This window comes from Lycium barbarum, chromosome 5 (genome assembly GCF_019175385.1).
Source record: "Lycium barbarum isolate Lr01 chromosome 5, ASM1917538v2, whole genome shotgun sequence".
In the NCBI taxonomy this organism is placed as follows: domain Eukaryota; kingdom Viridiplantae; phylum Streptophyta; class Magnoliopsida; order Solanales; family Solanaceae; genus Lycium; species Lycium barbarum.
In genome coordinates, this window is record NC_083341.1 from 39,186,464 (window position 1) to 39,209,464 (window position 23,001).

Below are 23,001 nucleotides of genomic sequence, written 5' to 3' on the forward strand. Positions count from 1 at the left end.
TTCGTGCGCCTTATGACAATTCGGCCGTATGCTGTGTTACGGTTCCCGAGGCTTCGCCATAGGGCCGGGTTCCGTTTGGAGTTATGCTGTGATATGGCTCGTGATGCGATACGCTCACCTATGATTATGCTTGTGTTCGGGGATGTACGGAGATTTGAAACCTTCTGGTGTTATGCTGTGTGTGGCGCCAGCGTCGGAGTGGCGACCACGTTCCTAAGCGTTTGCATGATTCATTGGATTATGTATAAGTATATGATTTCGATATAGATTTTGATCTACCCATTTGTACTCCACTTTGACGTTTGGTTTGCTTTCGGTTTTGATCCATATTTCTGTACTCCGTGCTTTACATACTCAGTACATATTTCGTACTGACCCCCTTTCTTCGGGGGCTGCGTTTTATGCCCGCAGGTGCAGATACCGGTGATCCTCCGCAGTAGGCTTCACTTCTTGCTATTCCGGGGTACTCCTATTTGATCCGGAGTCCACTTTTGGTACAGACTCTTTTTGCTTTGTATATATTTGGTATATTTGACTATTTGGGTACGGCGGGGCCCTGTCTCGCCATATGTCTTTGTTTTGAGTTCGTAGAGGCCTGTAGTCATATATGTGGGGCGAGGGTCTTATGTGTGTTTGTCTGATTCCGTTTTCTGGTCTTAAGGCGGTCTGTTTGTTATGCCGGCCCCAAATGGCGCTTATGCTTATATTTGCACTTTTGACCGGCGATGTCCATTCCGCCGCTCAGTTTGTATTTGATATGATATTTTGATTTGGCACGACCGCTTAAGACATACTTGATATAAATTATGTTCGATATGATTTCGAAAGATTATGAAATAAGTTTGGATTTGAAAATGAACATGTGATTCGGTCTGGGTACCCAGGTAGGGTGCCAGTCGCGGCCCACGGGGCTGGGTCGTGACACTCCTACCAATGGAAATGCCGCCGTCGGTAGCCGACAAATCGTAGGGAGGAACGGAGATGCCTTCAGCAGCGAGTTTACCGCTGACGATCCCTTCCAAGCCGAAGTCAAGCGGTTCATGAGGGAAATCTTTGGGAAAATAAATAAAACTGCCAAGGAAGCCGAGAAGAATGCCAAGGTGTCACGACCCAACCAGAGGGCCATGACGGGCACCCAGAGCTAACCTACCAAGCATCTCTTAGCATACTTCTCATAATCATATCTAGGTGAGCCACATGGCTAACTTATAATTACCACAAACTGAAGAGACACAAGTTCCATCGAACATATGCATGTCTATCTAAACATCATCAATTATGCCCATATGTACAAACCGATAAGGCTGCCAAAAATTATTTACAAAATATGAACCGGTAAGGTTATGGAGCATCTAACTATATACATCTATCTATGAGCCTCTACAAGGAGTGCATAACATCATAAAGACAGGATAGGACCCCGCCGTGCCCAAATATGTACACAAAGGATAATACCACTAGATTGGAGCTCTGAAGCAAGTGGAGTGCTCCTGAGAAGTCGCTGATGAAGCACCTGAGGATCTGATTCGTTTCCCTACCTACCTGCGGGCATAAATGCAACGTCCACAAGCAAATGGATGTCAGTACGAATAATGTACTGAGTATGTAAGGTATGAATAACAACATAATAAAGACATATAGAAATATGATGTAAGAGAGATAACCTGAGCATCAGATTGCCTCTTAAGGCAGATGTCATGCATGCTTAGCTTTTTAAAAAAAACATTTTTTAATTTATACACACACACACACACACACACACACACACACACACATATATATACATATATATATATATATATATATATATATATATATATATATATATATATATATATATATATATATATATATATATATATATATATATAGCTTCTGAATGTGTAGCCCGATTCATATATCATATCATCCCGCGTCCGGGGTAATATCGAAACATACCCACTACAGTGGTGTGCACATCTACGTGCCGTACCCGGCTGACTTTAGCGCGGTTCGGTATGAGAAAATAGCTACATATATATAAAGCATGCATGAGATCCCAAATGCAACGTTACTACTCTATCGGAGTGACATAAGGTCGATAATCTCCGATTACTATTATGGATTCATCATCATCATCATCATCACTATATCTCACCTTGAAAGAACAATTATCATAAGATGAGATAAACAACAATGAATAAAATCAATACTCATGGAACAAGCTCAATAATATCATGAGAACAACAAAAACTATAAGCTTTGGTATCTCTAGAAATAGAATCATCATCATCATCATGAAGAACATTTATCAACAATGTCATAATAACCTTGAGAATCATGAGCCTATAGCATTTCTAAGAGTAGGGATATTATGGATATCATGTAAAGGGTCACAACAAAGGAGTCATGCCTTAAGAAAGAAAGGGTTAGCCTTAACATACCTTTACGTATCCTTAACTACCTAACGTCCTCCTCCGAAGCTCGCAAATATACATTCAAGAGGATTCATACTAAGGTTAAATCTTGAAAACACTCTTAAGTTCAAACTAGAGTAATTAGCGAGCTAGTGGAATTTGGGCAGCACTTCCCCTATTTTATCGACTTCCACCAAACTCCAAAACAACTCCTAAACAATAACAGTAACATCAGCAATACCATAATCAAGGAATTATATTCAATTTAAGCTTAAATCCATCCAAAATCCCTTTTTAAATTCAACTCATAACCACCAACTTTAATTAAATGCTTTATGACTTATCTTCTATGATTCTTTCCTTTCCAAGACTTGATATGTTATATCCCGTGTTTTCACATATTTGGAAAATTGGAAATAATTGTAACTTGTGAGAAATAAGGTCATAATTAATTTTAGTTAACACATGAGTTGTTTATGAATGAATATTAATAAGGAAGTGTTGGAAAAGGCCAAGGGCAAATTTGAAATTTCGGAAATTAGTTTCGGGAATTACAAAATATGATCCATAAGTCATTGGGCTCAAAATTGGATGAAAAAAATTAAGGCCCAATGCTTAAGGGGTGGCCGGCCAAGTGAGGCCCAAATCCACCAAGAATTAATGAAATTTTCCATGTGATTAAATTAATATATGATGTCCTTATCCCTTAGAATTCTCAAGAAGCAAGAAAGAGAGAACAAACAAAAGAAGAGCAAAAATAAGGAGACCATTCGGCCCTAAGCTTGCAAAAATCACCTTAAAAAATCTTGTTCCAAAAATTGCTATCTTGTGGTTTTTCTACTAAGTTAAGTGTCCTCTACAACTTGGTGTAGTTGCTTCGGAAGGTTGAGCACTAGATTCATCAATCTCACACTTTGGACAAGTGAAGAAGATTGGAGAAAAAGGTAAGAATTCATCCCTTTTTATTATGTTATGAAGGCTTGGTTGTGTTGTAGTATGTAGAAATGAGTTGAAAGTATAGAGAAATGGAAGTTTGCAAAGTGGGTATATATATATGCATGTAGCCGTGTGTGTGTATATGTGTATACCTATAGTGTGTTGAATTTTATGTCGTATTCTAGTTGTGGTTATGATGGAAATTACATTGGAAATGAAAGCTGAAAGAATTTGGTTGAAGTTGGAAAATTCCCATGTTGGCCGTGGGTTGTGTTATGATGAAATAACGATGGATTAATGTTGTTTAATATGTTAGTTGTGTTGTTGTGATTCTTGCAATGTAAATGAAGGTAGAATAATGTAAGTTTGCATTGAAATGGAATGTAGGAGCTTATGTCGTCTTAGTATGATTTTATGTCGTTATGGAAATTAGGTTGCTAAGGTACAAATTATGATGATTGTTGATGAACTTGGAAGACAGAAACATGTTATGAATAAATATGCTAAAGATTAGAAGCTTCGGATGAAATGTGGCTTTCGTGGAAAGTTTGTATATTATGTATATCGTATGAATATCTTGTGGAAAACGATATGAAATGCTTTTAAACTATGTTGTGATAATCTAGATTGATAATGAATGTGAAATTGTTGAGAATAGTTTGAAAGTTAAGGTTAAAGTAAAGGTTATGACATTATGTCGGCAAGTAGAACTAGTGTTGCCGTATTGTGTTTCTAATGTTGTTGTTGATGTTGATGTTGTTGCTTGGGTTGTTGTTGATGATTGTGAGCCGAGTTAAGTTCTCGGGGGTGCTATATGTATAGGGGAAGTGCTGCCGAAATTTCGGTGGACAAATAAGAGTTGAATTGAATTTGTAGCATCTATAGCTTACAATTGGCAAACTTGACCATTTGCAGATTTTTGACGAAACGGGAAGTGAGTTTAGAAAGGCGTAAGGAGCTTGAAAGGTATGTAAAGCTACCCCGATCCTTCTTTTGGCATGTCTAAGTGTTTTAGGATCGGATTCGGGCCTCAAAAGACCTTCTTGGACATCGGAATCCGCAAGAGAAAATCTCAGTTTTTCCTTCAGTAGAATTGAACCATTTTGATATGCTTTTCCTGAAAGTATGTAGACTTTCTCTAAACTCCTTGAAAAGCTATAGAATGTCCGTAGAACCTTTATAGGTGACCCCATAAGCTTAAAGGGCGTAAGTTGAGCCCACCGCCTTGCTTGTTCCGAGGTGGGCCCGCTATTCCCGGTTTTGCCCTTAATGTACTAAAGTCCCCTTTTTGAACGATTTTTGAAAGAAACGTTTCGACTACCCTTCTAATTACCTAACTAATATGGTTTTAAATATTCCATTAAGTCTGATAAATTGTTTTGATACTCGAAACTCATTTACTATGATTCCTTCCGACTTCATCGGATCGGTTTGTCTTTGATATGCCTCATCGAGTCTATGGAAACATTTATGATATTTTACTTGCATTAGTTTCTCACGACTCTATTCGTGGATGCCCCAATGTTTCCCACACTGAGCCCGGGCCAGGATATGTTGTCAAGCGAAATCCCCTGCATTGTTCGCCGTGCCTCGATGTGAGGGGGCAGGTATATACGTACATTGGTTTGTGGAGTATGCTGTGCCATTTACGCTTGTTCTGATATGATTTACTATGGCCATCTGATATGACATATTATGTTACGGGGTTATGCCCCTATTTTGATTCTTCTGTGTTGTGGCACCAGCGTCGGGAGGGTGGCCACGTTCTGTCTGCCGAGTCCCTTGGCAGGGGCCGGATTTGATATGACATATGTTCTGTACACACTCTGCATGTTTTGGAAATATGTATCTGATACTTTGGATTTTCCGGTTACTTTCTGTATGTTCTGCACCAGTTATGATTTTGTTTCTGCAGCTCAGGCTTTACATATTCAGTACATATTTCGTACTGACCCCCGTTCTTCGGGGGCTGCGTTTTCATGCCGCGCAGGTACCGACGACAGGTTTGCTGACCCGTCTGCTTAGGATCTCATTCTGCTATTTTTGGAGCGCACTTTTATCCAGAGCCATCTTTTGGTATAGTCTGTCACTTCTATATATGTATATTCTCGTTCATGGGTACGGCGGGGCCCTGTCCCGTCATATGATTCTGTCGGTCTGTTTAGAGGTCTGTGGACATGTTTGTGGGTTGGGATCTTTCTGTACAGATATGTGTATGTGTTGTGTTTGGGCGATCCCCTTCGCCGCGGCGGCCGGTCCGCATATATTTAGATGTTGCTTTGTTGGCCCAGTGAGGCCTTTGTTGGTATTTTCTGCGTGCAGGGTATTTGGGATAGTCCGTAAAACAAAGGAAACTCTGCCGAAATTTTTCTAAAGATTAGCTAAATTTGAAATAAAGCCTTGTCGGCTTCTGCCATATACTAGAATGCGTTTGAGTGCCCAGCTCGGGCACTGGTCATGGCCTACGGGGTTGGGTCGTGACATGATAAACCTTTAAATAAATTCAATCATATAAATAAGATGAAGAACATACCTTATAATAGAATAAATTCACCTCACTCAACTCCTTCCAAGATCAAGTTCATCACAACATTGAAGAGAAGCAAGAACAATCATTTACCATAGATTATCTTGGAGTTTTTGATGTTTGATCTCCTCTTTTAATGGTTTGGAAGGTTTTGGAGTATTGTGGAACCTTCAAGAACTCTCTAATACTTTGGGGAAATAAGTGCGGGAGGTGGATATGAAAATGGGATCTTTTGGGACTTAAAAAGGTTTTAAAATCGCCCTCCCGATTCAATTTGCGGTGGAGATGTGGCTCAGCATACTGAGTATGCGGCCGAATTTCCCCTTATTTCCTTGGGGAGGATGTTGGGTAGTGAGGCCAGCCAATTTGGTGAGTTTGCAGCTAGTTTTCCGCACAGCAAACTCTGTTTGGTGCAGCATACTTGTCCACAAACTCTGATTTAGCGAAAATGCGTTCTTTTCGATTCTTTTGACCTCCAATCCTTATGGAACCTTCTTGGTACTTGTATATAAATTCATTAACCATCTAAGGAGACCTATAACTCCCCCTCAAGGTAATTCTAAGAAATGTATAACTCGAATAACACAAAATTTTCCCAAAACATCACCCAAGTTTCCAATCCCTCAACGAACTTACTTCCGCCATTCATTTAACTCCGAAACATTAAGGTACACACTTAAAATTATCGAATACCCTTCTAATCTTTTAAGGGCTTCATGTCCACTTTAGGCTTGTGTTAGTTTACTCATAATGAACATGACACAAAATTTCCAAAGTGTAACATTTTTCCCCCCTTAAGAACATTCGTCCTTGAATGTTTGACCTTTAGGGATTCTACAAAAATTTCGCCAGAGTTTCCCCTATAGCTATATCACTACCATCCTGTCATAACAACTCGAAATATACAATGCCTCACAGGGCTACAACAACGATAACAATAATGGCCCCACACGACCAAGAAATCATAAAAAGAAAGCATCACGTACCTGAAAACAATGGTGTCTCTGTCTGAACCTTCTCTGGGAGTGGAAACAAATGTGGATACCTGGACTTCTTATCTTCCTCATCTTCCTAAGTTATTTCTTCCCTATTATTGTTTCTCCATAGAACATTTACTGAAGCTACATCTTTTGTTCTTAATCTCCGAACTTGTCTATCTAGGATCGCAATGGGAACTTCTTCGTAGGATAATTGCTCGGTGACATGGACATCATCCACAAGTAAAATTCTGGAAGGGTCTCCAATGCAGTTGCAAATCATTGATACATGGAAAACCAGATGAATTGACTCCAAGTATGAAAGTAGATCCAACTCATAAGCCACCTGGCCTACCTTGCGTACAATCTTGTAAGGCCCAATCACTGAGGGATAAGCTTACCCTTCTTACCAAATCTCATCACACTTTTAAATGGTAACACCTTCAAGAATTTTGTCGACTTTGGGCTGCCAATAATAGATCCTGAATAAGCTTGACCTTTTGCATTGCTTGCTGGATCAAATCTGGCCCTATTAACTTAGTTTCTCCCACTTTGAACCATCCAATTGGTGATCTACAGTTGCGCCCATATAAAGCCTCATACGGGGCCATCTGGATGCTGGAATGATAACTATTGTTATAAGCGAACTCAATAAGAGATAAGTGATCATCCCAACTACCTCCAAAATCTAACGCACATGCCTGTAGAATATCTTCTAGAGTCTGAATGGTATGCTCAACTTGTCCATCAGTCTGATGGTGAAATGCTGTATTGAGACTCACCTGAGTCCCCAAACCATTTTGGAAAGACTTCCAAAAATTAGCTGTAAACTACGTTCCTCTATCAGAGATAATGGATACGAGAACACCATGGAGTCGTACTATCTCCTTGATTTAAAGCTTTACACAATCTTTAGCCGAGTGCGTAGTTCTACAGGTAGAAAATGAGCTAATTTCGTAAGCCTATCCACAACTACCCATATAGAATCATACTTACGCTGAGAACGAGGCAAGCTTATAATAAAATCCATATTAATTACTTCCCATTTCCAAGTCGGAATTTCCATAGCTTGCAACAATCCCCCAGGCTTCTGATGCTCGATCTTTACCTGCTGACAATTTGGATATTGAGCTACGAACTATGCTATGTCTTTCTTCATTCCGTACCACCAATAAATTGACTTAATATCATGATACGTCTTTGTCGCTCCCAGATGAACAGAATAACGGGAACAATGGGTTTCCCCTAAAATCTTGCAATGTAACCCTGCAATATCAGGAACACATAATCTGGCTCGATATCTGAGAACCCCATCTGCAGAAATCTCAAATGGTGACTTTTTCTTCTGGGGAAGTGTAGCTATGTAATGAATTAATATGGGATCCTCATATTGGCGCTCTTTCACCTCTATTACTAAAGACGAAACCACAAAATTCTGGATAGTAGCTCTCGTATTGCTCGAGTCCATTAATCGAACTCCCAAACTTGCTAACTATTGAAGTTCATGAGCTAACTCCCTCTTCTACAGGTTGACATCACATAAGCTACACATGGATCTACGGCTGAGAGCATCGGCGATGACGTTTTCTTTCCCCGGATGATATAAGATGCTAACATCATAATCTTTCAATAGTTCCAACGATCGCCTTTGCCGCAAATTTAACTCTTTCTTCTTGAAAATATACCGTATGCTCTTATGGTCTATATAAATATCAACATGAACGCCATACAAACAATGCCTCTGTATCTTCAATGCATGAATGACCGCAGCCAACTCTAGATCATGGGTTGGGTAGTTTTTCTCGTGTTTCCGCAACTGCCTTGAAGCATAAGCATAAATTTACCATGCTACATCATTACACAACCTAGTCCAACACTTGAAGCATCACAATAAATAACATATTCCTATGATCCTTCCGGAAGTGTCAGAATCGGGGTCGAAGTCAATCTGTTCTTCAGCTCCTGAAAACTGTGCTAACAAGCATCCGTCCACTAAAATTTAGCTGATTTCTGCATAATCTTCTTTAGTGGTGCAGAAATAGAAGAAAAACCTTCTAAAAATCTTCTGTAATAACCGACCAAACCCAGAAAACTACGAACTTCAGTAGGTGTTGTAGGTCTCGGCCAAGTCTTTACAACTTCAATCTTCTAGGTATCTACCCGAATACCATCAGCTGAAATAATGTGCCCCAGAAAAGTCACAAAATTCAACCAGAACTCACATTTAGAAAACTTTGCATACAACTTTCGGGCCTGAAGAACTCTAAGAACAATACGTAAATGATCTGCATGCTCTGTCTCGGATCGAGAATATACCAGGATGTCATCGATGAACACAATCACAAACGAATCTAGGAAAGGACTGAATACACTATTCATCAAATCCATGAATACCGTCGGTGCATTAGTCAATCCAAATGACATTACTCGAAACTCGAAGTGACCATATCTAGTTCTGAAGGACATCTTCGGAATGTCCTTCTCTCTGACTCTCACTTGGTGATACGCGGATCTCTGATCTATCTTTGAAAACCATATAGCACCCTGTAGCTGATCAAATAAATCATCAATTCTTGGGAGCGGATATTTGTTCTTTATGGTCACTTTGTTTAGCTTTATGTAATAAATACACATTCACAAGGATCCATCATCTTTCTTACAAACAACACAGGTGCTCCCCACGGTGATTAGCTAGGCCTAATAAATCCTTTCTCGAGCAAATTCTTCAGTTGCTCCTTTAATTCTTTCAATTCTGCAGGAGCCATTCTATAAGGAGGAATAAATATTGGTTTAGTATCTAGTATCACATCAATGGCAAAATCAATCTCCCGTTCTGGTAGAAGACCTGGAAGCTCGTCCAGAAATACATCTGGAAACTCATTAACTACTGGAACAAATTGAATAGTCGGCATCTTTGCTTTTGTATCTTGGACCCGGACTAAATAATAAATACAACCTTTAGCAATAATCTCCTTGCCTTGAGATAGGAAATAAACCTACCTCTCAGGGACGCTGTGTTACCCTTCCACTTTAGAACTGGCTCTCATGGGAATTTAAAACGAACCATTTTTGTCCTACAATCAACATTGGCATACCAGGAAGCCAACCAATCCATACCCATGATGACATCAAAATCTACCATATTCAGCTCAATCAAATTAGCCATGGTATAACAGTCACAAACTACAACCACACAATTTCTATATACCCGTCTAGCTATCACCGGATCACCAACAGGTGTAGACACTTCGAAAGGTTTAATCGACTCAGGTTTCAGCCCAAACCGACTGACAATATAAGGAGTAACATATGACAATATAGAACCTGGATCAATCAATGCATACACATCATGAGAAGATATTGATAATATGTCGGTAACTATATCAGGTGAAGACTCGAGATCCTATTTCCCAGCTAGTGCATAGATGCGGTTCTGAGGACTACTCGAACTGGATGCTCCCCCCTGCCTCTACCATGGCCTGCTGGTGTCTATGAAATCTACCCCAAATGGCGTACCGATGATGAAGAACTAGCTGCAGACCCTGTGGGTTGAATCGTACCTCTACCACCTCTCGATGTTCAGTCATGCATCATATGGCCTGGCTGACCGCAAGCTTAACAAGCATTCGTACCTAAACAACACTGTCCAGTATGCAGCTTGCCACACTGGGTGCATCGTGGTAAAGGTGGTCTCATCTGGACGGAATCACCCATATGCTGAGAGCCCAAAGCTCTAGAACTTTGGCCTGGTCCAGAATAAATAGGGCGATCAAATCTCTTGCTTGCAAATCTAGGAGGTGCACTAGCTACTGACTAGCCCGAGTGCCTAGAATACTGCTGCCTCTGACGTCCTCTAAACTCACTAATAGCACCTGATGATTTGGCCCTCTTACTATAACCCCTATCATAATCACACTCACTCCTTCGCTGTTGTTGTCGTTCTTTCAGATTCTGGGCATGGTCCTGAATACGAGAAATATACATACCTTCTTGAAGTGAGGCCGTCAAGTAATCATCAATCAAATGGGGTCCCAATCCATTCACAAATCGGTGAACTCTATCTCCCATATCAGCAACCATAGCTGGAGTATAACTACCCAAAGAATTAAAATGGAGGCTATACTCCCGAGCACTAATTTTCCCCTGTCTGAGGTTCAGGAACCTATCAGCTCTGGTCATCAAACCTCTGGTGGCAAATAGTATCGAAGAAAAGTATCCACAAAGTCTTGCCATACCGGTGGAGGTTCATTTACCCCTTTAGAAGCCACCTAGGTACTATACCAATAAATGGCCACATCTCGCAATCTATAAGAGGCCAACTCTGCCAACTCAATATCTGAAGCATGAATTACCCGCAATGTCCTCAACATCTCATCTATGAAGTTCTGCGGGTCCTCGTCTGGTTTTGACCTAAAGAATTCTGGAGGATCTAAATTAATGAAATCACGGACTCTGGCACTGACGGTTGTATCTCCATGACCCGTACCTTGCCGCTGAGCCTGAGCGGCTACTAATTGGGTCAGAAAATTAATAGCCTCCCTCATCTCCTGACCTGAGACATCTGATGGAGGAACTGGGGGTGCAGAAGTTGGAGCTGAGGTTTCTCTCTGCTCCTCTGGAGCGGGCGGAGTATGAGAGGACGGAGATGGAACCTCATTCTAGCACTCACCCTTCTCCACATCTATAGGCGGCACCCGTCCAGTCCTCTTACCTTCCGCTAACTTGCCTGTCACGACCCAGCCCCGTGGGCCGCGACTGGTGCCCTTCTGGGACACCCCAAACGAACTCACACCCAAACCATCGCAATCAGCCTCGTCCAAACTCAACGTACGTTATTCGAACTCAACATCGTAAGCAGATATCTACCGAACACTTATCCTAAGCAGTCGCCCGTACAGATCAGACAAATCACAAATCAGAAAGGAGGCGGAATGTACATCGCCAAATTTCACACACACACATCAGAAGGGTGGCGGAATGCACCTCGCCCCCAAGTACATACACATACATACAAACTCAGAGGCCGACTTGGCCATAGCAGCGTACGGGCCGCTTAAGAATGCAAAACAGACTCACATGCAAACACACCGGACCCACGACCCACAAATCTGACTACAGGCCTCTAAACAAAACAGAACGTATGAACATATGACGGGACAGGGCCCCGCCGTACCCACTCATCCAAATATACAGGATACAGACACAACAAAAGATATGTACCAAAAGTAGGCTCCGGATCAAGGGGAGCTCTCCAACACAGTAGAATGAGTAGCCTAAACTGGAGGACCACCCAAACGAGCTTCTGTACCTGCGGGCATGAAACACAGCCCCCGAAGAAACGGGGGTCAGTACGGGAGAAGTACTGAGTATGTAAAGCAGAAGGTACAGAAATCACAAACACAGTTGGAGTCAGAAAGAACAAACACAACGTCAACGTAACAAAGCAAACCTGTGCGGAAGGCAAACGTACATATGCAAATCAAATCATGGATAGGGTTTAGGAACGTGGTCACCCCCCGACGCTGGTGCCACAACACATCATAACTCCAGAAGTTTTCCAATCTCCGTACAGTCTCCAGACATATCATATCACACACACATCATATCATCAGAACATATCAAATGCCATATCACATCATAACTCCATAAACGGTAACCGGCCCTATGGCGAGGCCTCGGAAACCGTAACACATCATAACTCCCGAATATATTATAGCGCGCACGATCACAAAGTCGGCCCGGGTACCGACGAACGAAGTCATAGCAGACAGCACGAACAGAGTAGTGCAGAAACCATATGCATATCAAAAATAATTTGTCGGACTCAACATATAGTTTACATGTAGGTATAAACTGACGCCAGAAGGCTCGGAGTAGGAATCAGATTGATCAAAGTATGCGTATAAAAGTTACGAAGTTCCAAACTGTCAAATTCGCAAGAAAAACTGTTCAGAAGTAGCTTTCCGAAAATCTCGCATCATTCAAAGTACAGAACGTACGTTAATGGCATAGGAAGTTTCAAACACATCCTTGGGTCATAAACAGACGGTCGCAGATTATAACGGACACAAACGGACCAAACAAACCGAATAAGGGGAGCCTCGGGGCTCGCGGGCCCACCTCGGGTCAAATTGAGGCGGCGGACACAAATCACAGACTTTCGGCTCCATAGAGCCATCTACGGAAGTTTCGAGGAGTTTCGGACACAACAGCACAAGTTATGGAGGTACGAACATTCTTTTAACCAAATGCGACAAAAAGGGTTCAATCGCGCTGAATGAATAGTGCTCGAACTTGAGCTTCGATTTCCAAGAGCAGGGTTATTCTCGAGGGGCCGATCTTAACCTAGTATGTCTAGGACATGCCAAAAGAATGATAGGTAGGCTTTACATACCTGGTTGGCGCCTTACGCTCCTCAAATCGCAATTCCCGTTTCGTCCAGAAACTGCAAATGGTCACTTTTACCAGTTACTATTCATGAGAATTAACATTTTAGTCTTTGGGCTATATTTGGCTACTGAAATTTCGGCAGCACTTCCCCTATAAATCTAACACCCCCGAGACTTAGCTCGGCTCAAAATACAACGACAACAACAGCCCAAACATCATAAAACCATACAAACCACAATCATACTACATTAACTTCAAAATTTCACTTTAATACATAAGTTGGCAAATTCTTGACTCAACTTCAAAATTCCAAATCTATTTCCACATTAGTCCATTCATTCACTCATTCCCAATTATTCAAACACACTACATACAAGTTCCAAATCACATACAAACATCCCCAAAGTTCACTACTTTCCAATTTTCATTCAAAACACCAAACGTTACGACGAACGTTCTAACTTGCGTCGTTTCATTCCAAATTCGTTATCATCAACCATAAATCTTATTTAAGTCCTTAATATCATAAATATACTATGATGTACACAAATATACCAAAGGTATACACTTTCCGATAACGTCCGAAATCATTTTCTAACACCAAATCAATTCTCCAAACATTCATTTACGATACAAAGGTTACAACGACACCTCAAACGACTAAACGGAATCAAATTCACATGGTCTTGCACTACCTACAAGCCACGGCCAAACACACCCTTTCTACACACACACACCATGCACAAACACAACCCCATCCCATAATCTTCATACTAATCCAATCACTAACACATACATATCCATTTCATAACATTAAAACATAAAAATCTTACCTTGTTCTTGAATTTCCGACTTGTCGCGAACGTCGATCTTTCTCCAAACTACTTGTATCACGTCGGAGAGCGTCTTGAGCACTTTACAACTATGTGAAAATCAAGATTTTTGGAGCAAGCACAAGGCTTGGGAAATTTTTTCTCTCCTCTCCACTATTCTCGGCCGAAACCCTCTTGTTGGTGTTCTTGAATTTTTTTTTTGATCTTTGAAGATTCTAAGTGGAAGAATGATATATATCCACTAATAGTCATGTGCATAGCACATGACATTAAAATGGGTTTGGGCCAAAAGCTATGGCCGGCCACCCTCCAATCCTTGGGCCTCAATTTTGTTATATTTTCCTTGGCCCAATTCACTAAGAGTCCCGTTTTGTAATTCCCGAAACTAATTTCCGAAATTCCGAATTTACCCTCGGCCTTCCCCGACGTCTTAACATTAATGATTCCATAACCAACATAGTCATATTCACCAAAATCAAGTTATGTCCTTATAACACACAAGTCGAAATTATTTCTCAATTTCCAATTACACGAAAACACGGGACATAACATTCTCCCCCCCTTAAGAACATTCGTCCTCGAATGTTGAATCGACCTCATGGGTGTCGTACTACTCCGGGAGGGTTTCTCTTGATAGTTGTCCTTCATTGATTTCTCCGACATAGTTTCTTTACCAATACTAGGGTAGATTTTTCACATCACTGACTCAAATGCCTTCATAATACATTTTCTCATACTCTACGCAATCACTGAACCATACGCTATATTCTTGTAATAGACGAACGCTTTCCAGACATCATAGTCAATATCATTTTCTTGTCACACTCCTGAGTTTCCTTACCACATAGTCGTAATCTCACTTTACTTCATATCAGACACTTCATACCAAACAGATTCAGAACTAAAACCGGACGGATTCATAATCGGAGGCAGACATACTCAACTATGGCGGACGGATTCGTAGTCAACATCAAAGGTACGGAAGCATATCAGACACATCTGAGATCGGAGTCAGACGTACAAAGGCGTATCAGACGAATTTGTAAGCAGAATCAGACACACGAAGATATACTAAACAGATTCACAATCGAAATCAGACGTATGGGATCATATCGAACAGATCCGATATCAGAAGCGAATATACAAAATTGTTTCATACAAAGTCGTGATCAGTCAAACCGAAGTGTATCAAACACACACACGGTCAAAATCAAACGCACCGAAGCATATCAGACAGATTTATATCCAGAGTCAGACCCACAGAGGTGTGCCAGACAGAAACGGATTCAGAATCAAACGCACAAAAGGTTCATCGGACGGGAACATAGTCGAACTCAGAATTACAGAGGCGTACTAGGTAGAGCCTCATCGGAATTGGAAGTGCAGAAGCACCACAGATAGATTGTCAATTTAGGATCACATCATTCACATTAAGGCTCCAATAATTCATGAGAATTTCCTTTTTATTTGCAAACTCACTCATCAGTCGTCACACAATTTACCTTGCGTCTTACGTATCGACTCCTTCAAAAATTCCAATTACTCACAGTGCTTATCCTTTGTTTATCACAACATTAGTTTCCGGGGCTCGGCTCTTAGCCCTCATAGGCAGCAAATGAGAATTATACACACACACATACACATACATATACACATACACACGTTTATTCATACCTTACTGGCGAACATCTCTGGCTGTTATTCAAATTCGTTCAATTTCCCAAGAGGTGTCGTCCCCTTTCCTTTTTGCCCATTTAGTCCGCCTCGTCTCGCGCGACTCCCGAAAGGGCACCAATTACTCCACACACATTCTATTACCTTTTGGTTACCTCAAATTCCCATCTACATTAATCATACTTACACTTATGAAAAACTTTGCATTACTTCCCAGGGGGGTCACCCATCCCAGAATTGCTCTGGCTTGAGCACGCTTAACCCCGAAACTTTCACGCATTTTGATGCGTTAGGACTGATATAATTCCATCAATTGCCCTGCACGACCTTTGTCACGCAATTTTTGGCCAAACGGGGTCTTAGCAAATCTTTCGGAAATCTTTCGTAGCGGGTCCCACTCTCGGCTAAGCCGTACCATTACCTTGTCGCCTTTCTGAATTTCCAACATTCACTTTCATACACATATACATATGATCACAACTAACCCACGAATTTAAGCCTCCAAATAGTCGATGTGATCCGATAGAAATGCCACCGTAAGGTGTTCTCTGGCCACCGACAGAAGAAAACTAAAGCCCGATAAGTATCGCGGGGCCTTTTGTACTTAGTCTACATATTTACTTCTATATTTCTGGAAAAAATTGGGCAGAGTTTCCTCTGTATTTCTTACTATCCGAAACCTGTACACCAGAAATACCAACCACGCCTCACAGGGCCAACACATATGTACACACATACACATCATATCACGTCGTAACGCAGCCACGCAGGGCTGATGACTTCAAATAGGAATTATAACATCGTCGACACTTACCACACGTGCCCAACTCAAACGGCATCGGAGGCGTTTTCCTGTTTACCTTCATCCAGGATTTCCAAAATCACTCGAACGGTGGGGGTATTTAGTCGCCCTTGCCTTGGGTCACCCGGTCTCTCATTCCTTTAAATTTCCGTCGTCTTCATAGGACAACGTTTTGCGAATATCATACACATATAGAAAATTCTAAAAACTCATACACTTATAAATAATCAATATCGGGTCTGACCTGGGGAGCTGCCGTGAGAGGTATGTCCACTATCATCCACGTCTATCTGCTCCCTGCCTATCCGGTCTCCATTATCGCCCGCATCTGAATCGGAGGGATACGGACGATCAGACAAATCCCGGCTCACTGACGACCCAGGCCAAGAACCGGAGAAATCCATAGCACTCTCCGAGGTGGCTGGGCTATCAGGGTTCTCCCTAACGATAAGAGCTGGCGCATATTTGAAAATCTCCTCCTGAGTCATCCCAGAAGAATGCTCCGATGGGCCTGCCTCATCACTATCCTCCTCCGCGGAGGTAAGAAGCTCCGGAGGGGTCATCGCCAGATCCTCTGAGATATCTGTGTCGTAGCCATCCTCCACGGGATCCTCCGCCCCAGGAATCGGGGACTCTGGAGGAGTCGTAGAGGGGTCCTCCGACGGATCCGTATCGTAGCTATCCTCCGGGGGATCCTCCGAAGGATCCGTCTCGAACGAGTAACTGGGGCCCTGCCTACTCGGCCCCGGTGACAGCCTGGGGGCCTTCTTGGCACCCCCATCCTCATCGTCGGAAGCCGTCCTCTTCATCCTTCACCAACCTACAATCACCTGCACGGAGAGGGTCAGAAATAATTTCCCAAAATACTGACGCTAACATTCTTTTCGGAGCCTTGCTGTGAACACAGCAATTCGTTGGGAGGAACCATCCTAACAGTATAGCTTTATCGCACGATCTAAGATCCCAAGAAAGGGTAACACAACATCCTAGATGTCCTGTAGCTTCCTGTTTATAGACGTGGTGCACGACACATCGATAAACAAGACTCTACTAGACACGGCCCGTAGACATTCCGAGGACAAACCGCTCTGATACCACTTTTGTCACGACCCAGCCCCGTGGGCCGCGACTGGTGCCCTTCTGGGACACCCCAAACGAACTCACACCCAAACCATCGCAATCAGCCTCGTCCAAACTCAACGTACGTTATTCGAACTCAACATCGTAAGCAGATATCTACCGAACACTTATCCTAAGCAGTCGCCCGTACAGATCAGACAAATCACAAATCAGAAAGGAGGCGGAATGTACATCGCCAAATTTCACACACACACATCAGAAGGGTGGCGGAATGCACCTCGCCCCCAAGTACATACACATACATACAAACTCAGAGGCCGACTTGGCCATAGCAGCGTACGGGCCGCTTAAGAATGCAAAACAGACTCACATGCAAACACACCGGACCCACGACCCACAAATCTGACTACAGGCCTCTAAACAAAACAGAACGTATGAACATATGACGGGACAGGGCCCCGCCGTACCCACTCATCCAAATATACAGGATACAGACACAACAAAAGATATGTACCAAAAGTAGGCTCCGGATCAAGGGGAGCTCTCCAACACAGCAGAATGAGTAGCCTAAACTGGAGGACCACCCAAACGAGCTTCTGTACCTGCGGGCATGAAACACAGCCCCCGAAGAAACGGGGGTCAGTACGGGAGAAGTACTGAGTATGTAAAGCAGAAGGTACAGAAATCACAAACACAGTTGGAGTCAGAAAGAACAAACACAACGTCAACGTAACAAAGCAAACCTGTGCGGAAGGCAAACGTACATATGCAAATCAAATCATGGATAGGGTTTAGGAACGTGGTCACCCCCCGACGCTGGTGCCACAACACATCATAACTCCAGAAGTTTTCCAATCTCCGTACAGTCTCCAGACACATCATATCACACACACATCATATCATCAGAACATATCAAATGCCATATCACATCATAACTCCATAAACGGTAACCGGCCCTATGTCGAGGCCTCGGAAACCGTAACACATCATAACTCCCGAATATATTATAGCGCGCACGATCACAAAGTCGGCCCGGGTACCGACGAACGAAGTCATAGCAGACAGCACGAACAGAGTAGTGCAGAAACCATATGCATATCAAAAATAATTTGTCGGACTCAACATATAGTTTACATGTAGGTATAAACTGACGCCAGAAGGCTCGGAGTAGGAATCAGATTGATCAAAGTATGCGTATAAAAGTTACGAAGTTCCAAACTGTCAAATTCGCAAGAAAAACTGTTCAGAAGTCGCTTTCCGAAAATCTCGCATCATTCAAAGTACAGAACGTACGTTAATGGCATAGGAAGTTTCAAACACATCCTTGGGTCATAAACAGACGGTCGCAGACTATAACGGACACAAACGGACCAAACAAACCGAATAAGGGGAGCCTCGGGGCTCGCGGGCCCACCTCGGGTCAAATTGAGGCGGCGGACACAAATCACAGACTTTCGGCTCCATAGAGCCATCTACGGAAGTTTCGAGGAGTTTCGGACACAACAGCACAAGTTATGGAGGTACGAACATTCTTTTAACCAAATGCGACAAAAAGGGTTCAATCGCGCTGAATGAATAGTGCTCGAACTTGAACTTTGATTTCCAAGAGCAGGGTTATTCCCGAGGGGCCGATCTTAACCTAGTATGTCTAGGACATGCCAAAAGAATGATAGGTAGGCTTTACATACCTGGTTGGCGCCTTACGCTCCTCAAATCGCAATTCCCGTTTCGTCCAGAAACTGCAAATGGTCACTTTTACCAGTTACTATTCATGAGAATTAACATTTTAGTCTTTGGGCTATATTTGGCTACCGAAATTTCGGCAGCACTTCCCCTATAAATCTAACACCCCCGAGACTTAGCTCGGCTCAAAATACAACGACAACAACAACCCAAACATCATAAAACCATACAAACCACAATCATACTACATTAACTTCAAAATTTCACTTTAATACATAAGTTGGCAAATCCTCGACTCAACTTCAAAATTCCAAATCTATTTCCACATTAGTCCATTCATTCACTCATTCCCAATTATTCAAACACACTACATACAAGTTCCAAATCACATACAAACATCCCCAAAGTTCACTACTTTCCAATTTTCATTCAAAACACCAAACGTTACGACGAACGTTCTAACTTGCGTCGTTTCATTCCAAATTCGTTATCATCAACCATAAATCTTATTTAAGTCCTTAATATCATAAATATACTATGATGTACACAAATATACCAAAGGTATACACTTTCCGATAACGTCCGAAATCATTTTCTAACACCAAATCAATTCTCCAAACATTCATTTACGATACAAAGGTTACAACGACACCTCAAACGACTAAACGGAATCAAATTCACATGGTCTTGCACTACCTACAAGCCACGGCCAAACACACCCTTTCTACACACACACACCATGCACAAACACAACCCCATCCCATAATCTTCATACTAATCCAATCACTAACACATACATATCCATTTCATAACATTAAAACATAAAAATCTTACCTTGTTCTTGAATTTCCGACTTGTCGCGAACGTCGATCTTTCTCCAAACTACTTGTATCACGTCGGAGAGCGTCTTGAGCACTTTACAACTATGTGAAAATCAAGATTTTTGGAGCAAGCACAAGGCTTGGGAAATTTTTTCTCTCCTCTCCACTATTCTCGGCCGAAACCCTCTTGTTGGTGTTCTTGAATTTTTTTTGATCTTTGAAGATTCTAAGTGGAAGAATGATATATATCCACTAATAGTCATGTGCATAGCACATGACATTAAAATGGGTTTGGGCCAAAAGCTATGGCCGGCCACCCTCCAATCCTTGGGCCTCAATTTTGTTATATTTTCCTTGGCCCAATTCACTAAGAGTCCCGTTTTGTAATTCCCGAAACTAATTTCCGAAATTCCGAATTTACCCTCGGCCTTCCCCGACGTCTTAACATTAATGATTCCATAACCAACATAGTCATATTCACCAAAATCAAGTTATGTCCTTATAACACACAAGTCGAAATTATTTCTCAATTTCCAATTACACGAAAACACGGGACATAACATTGCCCTTCTGGGCTGCTGTGAATTTTCACTTCATAGGCATCGTTGAAAACATAACACACGGTTAGGAAAAGGGAACCCTAATAAAGTAGCTCTATTGAACGATCTAAGATAAGAAAGAAATATCAATCATTCCTAAATACCCCGCAGCCTCCTATTTATAAGTATGGCGCTCTTAACACACATAAACATGGCTCTACTGGACACGGCTCGTAGACAGATCCTAGGACAAACTGTTCTGATACCACTTCTGTCACGACCCAACTGGAGGGCCATGATGGGCAACCGGAACTAACTTACCGAGCACCTCTTAACATACTTCTCATAATCATATGTAGGTGAGCCACATGTCTAACTTATAATTACCACAAACTGAAGAGACACAAGTTCTATGCACGTCTATCTAAACATCATCAATTATGCCCATATGTACAAGCCGACAAGGCTGCCAAAAATGATATACAAAAAAATGAACCGGTAAGGTTTTGAAGAATCTAACTATATACATCAGTCTATGAGCCTCTATAAGGAGTGCATAACATCATAAAGATAGGACAGGACCCTGCTGTGCCCAAATATGTACACAAAGAATAATACCACTAGATTGCAGCTCTGAAGCAAGTGGAGCGCTCCTGAGAAGTCGCTGATGAAGCACGTAAGGATCTGATCCATTTCCCTGCCTACTTGCGGGCATGAACACAGCGTCCACAAGCAAAAGGACATCAGTACGAATAATGTACTGAGTATGCAAGGCATGAATAGCAACATAATAAAGATATATAGAAACATGAAGTAAGAGAGATAACCTGAATATCAGATTGCCTCTTAAAGCGGATGTCATACATGCTTAGTTTTAAAAAAAAAACATTTTTTCATTATATATATATATCATCCCGCGTCTGGGTTAACATCATAACGTCCCCCTGCAGTGGTGTGCACATCTACTTGTCGTACTTGGTAGACTAGCGCTGCTCGGTGTGAGAAAATAGCTACATATATATAAAGCATGCATGAGAGCCCAAATGAAACGTTACTACTCTATCGGAGTGACATAAGGTCGATAATCTCCGATTACTATTATGGATTCATCATCATCATCATCACTATATCTCACCTTGAAAGAACAATTATCATAAGATGAGATAAACAACAATGAATAAAATCAATATTCATGGAACAAGCTCAATAATATCATGAGAACAACAAGAACTATAAGCTTTGGTATCTCTAGAAATAGAATCATCATCATCGTCATGGAGAACATTTATCAACAATGTCATAATAACCTTGAGAATCATGAGCCTATAGCATTTCTAGGAGTAGGGATATTATGGATATCATGTAAAGAGTCACAACAAAGGAGTCATGCCTTAAGAAAGAAAGGGTTAGCCTTAACATACCTTTATGTATCCTTAAATACCTAACGTCCTCCTCCCAAGCTCGCAAATCTACATTCAAGAGGATTTATACTAAGGTTAAATCTTGAAAACACTCTTAAGTTCAAACTAGAGTAATTAGCGAGCTAGCGGAATTTGGGCGGCACTTCCCCTATTTTATCGACTTCCACCAAACTCCAAAACAACTCCTAAACAATAACAGTAACATCAACAATACCATAATCAAGGAATTATATTCAATTTAAGCTTAAATCCATCCAAAATCCCTTTTTAAATTCAACTCATAACCACCAACTTCAATTAAATGCTTTATGACTTCTCTTCTATGATTCTTTCCTTTCCAAGACTTGATAAACCTTTAAATAAATTCAATCATATAAATAAGATGAAGAATATACCTTATAATAGAATAAATTCACCTCACTCAACTCCTTCCAAGATCAAGTTCATCACAACATTGAAGAGAAGCAAGAACAATCATCTTCCATAGATTATCTTGGAGTTTTTGATGTTTGATCTCCTTTTTTAATGGTGTGGAAGGTTTTGGAGTATTGTGGAACCTTCAAGAACTCTCTAATAATGTGGGGAAATATGTGTGGGAGGTGGATATGAAAATGGGATCTTTTGGGATTTAAAAAGGTTTTAAAATTTCCCTCTCGCTTCAATTTGCGGTGGAGATGCGGCTCAACATTCTGAGTATGCGGCCGCATCTCCCCTCCTTTCCTTGGGGAGGATGTTGGGTAGTGAGGCCAGCCAATTTGGTGAGTCTGCGGCTAGTGGCAGCATACTAGTCCACAAACTCTGATTTCACGAAAATGCCTTCTTTTCTATTCGTTTGGCCTCCAATCCTTATGGAACCTTCTTCGCACTTACATAAAAATTCATTAACCTTATGAGGAGCCCTATAAATCCCCTCAAGGTAATG